The sequence below is a fragment of the Buceros rhinoceros genome, unplaced genomic scaffold, assembly GCF_000710305.1.
Source record: "Buceros rhinoceros silvestris isolate BGI_N320 unplaced genomic scaffold, ASM71030v1 scaffold1893, whole genome shotgun sequence".
Lineage (NCBI taxonomy): Eukaryota > Metazoa > Chordata > Aves > Bucerotiformes > Bucerotidae > Buceros > Buceros rhinoceros.
Genome location: NW_010401610.1, coordinates 51,328 through 55,527, shown reverse-complemented (window position 1 = coordinate 55,527; position 4,200 = coordinate 51,328).

The following is a 4,200-nucleotide window of genomic DNA, read 5'->3' as shown; positions in this document are numbered from 1 at the left end:
CTTGTGTGGAGAGCTGAGTCTCCCAAGTGCACAGCCACCATTCCTCTGTGTATAGGTGCTGAGATGGCCAGCTTCTTGAGTAAGGTCAGGTTATAAGGACCTCTCCCGCAGTCTGGTGCTTTGTCGTCTTTATTTACTGAAAAGCATAGTCTGCAGCAAGAGAAAGATGGGATGGCAGCTGTGATGCTGGGGCAAGATTTCATTGTGTCCACACCCCTATGGAGGAAGAAACTCAGATTGTAGAACAGTTGTAGAAACTATATTTGCTGTCAGTGGAAACAGAGAGAAATTGCACACAGTGTCTTAAGATGATTTGATTTTTTAATAATCTCATCTGAAGACCAAAAGGCAAGGAATGACTTTTGGTATTATAAGTGTCTTAAATAATAAAAAATAAACCATGATTCTCATTTTGGAAACTTACTCAAGAGCAGACCATGCTTTAAACCCTCTTGTTTGTGAAACTGATATTATGCTGAGGTATTTCATTAAGTGTGATGAGGTATCAAACCTGTCTAAACACTTAACATAAAGTAAAATACTGGAATGTGTCATTGAATATCTCTTGGTTTATCTTTTTATTAGTTCAAGTCTGCCCTAGTCTAGACTGTAGTACATTATTCATATTATAAGATTGGCTTTAGTTTTTCAGTCCTTACCCAGCCAAAGCAGCACTGTGCCTGAATAAAGGACTAGAAATTTGCAGAGCTAAAATGCCCATTGGTGCCTGATGACTTCAAAGTATGACTCTTATACTTTGGGTCTTTTCTAGAGCAAAACTCCTGCTGGGAACAGGAAAAGCTCTGGCTGCCTGAATAATGGGTCAGTGCTGGCCACCTCTTGCCAGGCCTGAACTGGCCAGGTGGGGTCTGCCATTTGTGCAGTCCACAAGGTTTGTGTGTGCAGGGGCTACCCCTTTTCAACACTGGGAGGAAGGTGAAACAGATCTTCTCTAGCTCTGCTGGAGCTGTTCTGTTCGCAGCATCACTGAGTGACGAGGCCACTGATCTGATGTCCTGCATGTGGAGGTGACTGGCAGGGGGTAGCTCAGGAAACAGCAGGGAAGCATCCAACTGTCTCTGGAGAAACTGAGAGCAGGTAGGGGACACACAGACCTGTAAGCCCTCTGGGTTCCTCTGGGAGCTCCTTCGCCAAGGCCTGTGCCTCTGTAGGATGCTTTAGTGTTGAAAAGGAAATCTGCTCTCTTCTGTCAGTGCCCTGACACAGTAGGACCATGAGGAGTGGGAGAGTCACTTGCTGATGGTTCTGCATCATGTTGCTGATGGTTCTGCCGGTTGCTCTTCAGTGCCTGCACGGGTTACCATGAATGTGCACAGTGTGCTTTGCAGCACTTTGATGTTTAGTTGGACCTGGCTGAAGTGAAGGCATGGCAGAAGCAGGGCTTTTCTGTTCTAAAAACCTCCCTAAGCCCCAACAAATCCAGGCTCCTCAAAGATTATCTCTGTGGTGCCAGAGCCTATAAACTACAGTTTTCCCTGCCCAAAAGTGTAAGGAAAACTTCAAGGCATAGATGGCTGCAATAGAAACTGAAAGGAGGCAGGAGGAAGAAAAAACCTAATGCAGGAAAAATGAGTTAAACACCTCCCCCACCAACCCACCTACAAATCCCAGAGATAGGGGAGTAGATATTATGAAGCAGGTTTGGTTTCTAGCAGCTTGATCTTTGCCTTTGTGTGCACTTGGCTTTGTGTGCATTGATGTCCTGTTGGTAATTATCATTCTGTTGACACCTGTATTCATGCTGACACACCTATATCACATTTTCATCACAGCGTGAAATGTCGCTTTTTGCTTTTGTTTTGTTTAGTACTATGAATTTAGCCCAGAACTGAAAAAAATAGACACTTCTCACAACACACAATGGGACATTGATAACCTTGCAGCTTAGTTACTGATCCTATCTCAGTGCTTCCATTTCTCCCCTTCCTTCCATCCTGCTTTTCAAGCAGACAAAGTTTTCCCTCAACAAGCTGATGACAGAAGAATTTCTCCAGGTTGATTGTTTGCCCCACATGGTCCTCTGAAGATCTTTATACAAGTGGAGAGAAGCAGATCAAAAGGCTGCAGGAAAAAAGAGAGAGAGGATTGAAAAAAGCCACCATAAAGATCCTGCTCAGGTTTCAGTCTGATGATGAACAGACTTGTAAAGCATTCTGAGACCTGTCAAATTTTCCCATCTGAAATACAGACCTATTTTAAAAAGAATTTTCATAATGAGTGTCTCTTTTCCTCCATGCACAGGCTCAGGAGTGTTTTCTGAAAAAGTTCTGCAGGGCAGAGGAGTTGAACACTTGATCACATGCAGGAGCACAGGATAGATGGAGTACAGCTGACTCAACAGCTACAGGGGATTTGGGTAAGTGCCCACCGTGTCAGCCAAGTAGAACTTACTGAAATATTTGTATATGTCAAATTATTTATTTACTCTTTAAAGAAAACTCTTACTTTATCACTTGTCAGACAAATTTAACCTCACTGAGAAATCTCAGTGGGAGTTTGTGGGGGAAAAGGTACACAGAAAATGGCTGATGAAAACATAAGGGCAAATTAGCATCCAGCTGTGAAAAGAGGTGATATATTTTTTTCACAATTTAACTTTTACATAAAGGTATCCAGGCCAGACTCATGCTATTAAAGTGAGGAGATGAAGGTTACAAACCTGTGGCAGTGCTGAGGTTATTAATGTATGTCAAAACTACTCATGTTGCTTTCAGGAAGGAAACATTCAATCACTTGAAGACGACAATGTTACCCAACTTGTGGTGTCAGTCAACCTGTTCCCACAATCATTGCATTGATGGAGGAAAATTTTGATAAGCGAGACTTCTTATCTGGCTCCACTGCAATCGAATGACATGGGTTTGCTGATTGGAAATTACCTTGTCTCTGGTCACAAAGGTGACTGGACATGATAATTGCACCACCTTTTTTTTTTTTTTTAAGCAATAATAATGGCAATATATTCTCTAATGAAGATAGTGGGGATTTGGAATCAAGTCTTCAGTTAAGGTGATGAACTGATACAGTCCAAATTGACATAGTTACTATAATTGCTTGACATAGTTACTATAATTGCTTCATGTAATGTGAACGAAACCTTTTTCATGGTCTAAGAGCAGCAGAAGATAGGAGTGTTGGCCTTCCTTGCATGGTTTTCATCAAAGGATGTTTTTACCAATGCATATTTTGTTTTCTTTCAGCTAGGTCTTGAGCAGTACCCCTCAGGCTTGTTTTAGATGTTGGCTTGAAAATGACTTCAAACCTCGTTTTAAGTCCAAAATGGCTATGAAAGGGACTCAAAACATGGTGAAAGAAATACCCAGTTCTATTTCACAGCAGAAATAATTTTTCTTTTTCTTTTTAAATATAAATCTGGGAACAGTCTAAGTCCTCTCTGACTTCACAGCGTTTATGGTATTTGTGGTATTACATACATTCTTAGACCAAGATACTAGCAGCGTTATTTACTGCACGTTTGTTTAACTTGTAAGGATTAGATAAGACTGTACTGTTCTGCAGCAGTATTCTACACCTTTACTGCTTAATTTCTGTTCCTAAAAGTAAGGAAATTGAAGTCATCATGACGGCGTAAACCATTGTTGCTTTTTGTCAGGGAAATCTTATTTTACTGGTAACTTTTCAAGCTGCAAACAGATGGCTGCAGTATAATCTACTTGCTAGTGACATCAAGCATTATTTACTGAAGATTTATATTTATATTGCTCTCTTCAAAAGCATAAAATGAGTAATTAAGTAGAATGATACTCGTTTAGATCTTTATCTGCCCATGTGACTGCAGGGCTTTGGGGTCAGGCAGTAGAACTAAGAGCAACTCACTAGATCAGTGTATTTGAATCCAGACCATGGTTAGAGGCAACTAAAGGCCATTAGCACATGATGACTCTTAAGCGGCCTATATCAAATGATTTGACAGTCTCTGTAAATTTGCTAGTTGATGGAACCCCTATAATGGTCAGTGGTCTGAGAAGGAAATCTGTAGGCTGAATGTGCCTATGTTGAGGATGTATTTCAGCCTAGGAAAAACTTCTTTGTTCCAGGATTTAGGGACGCTCTTTGTACACTCTGTGTACAGGAGACTCAACCTGCCTTGTGTTTCAGTCTGAGATGATCCTGGACTCACTTTAATCTCTCAGTGATTTTCAAGTTGCAATGTCTCCA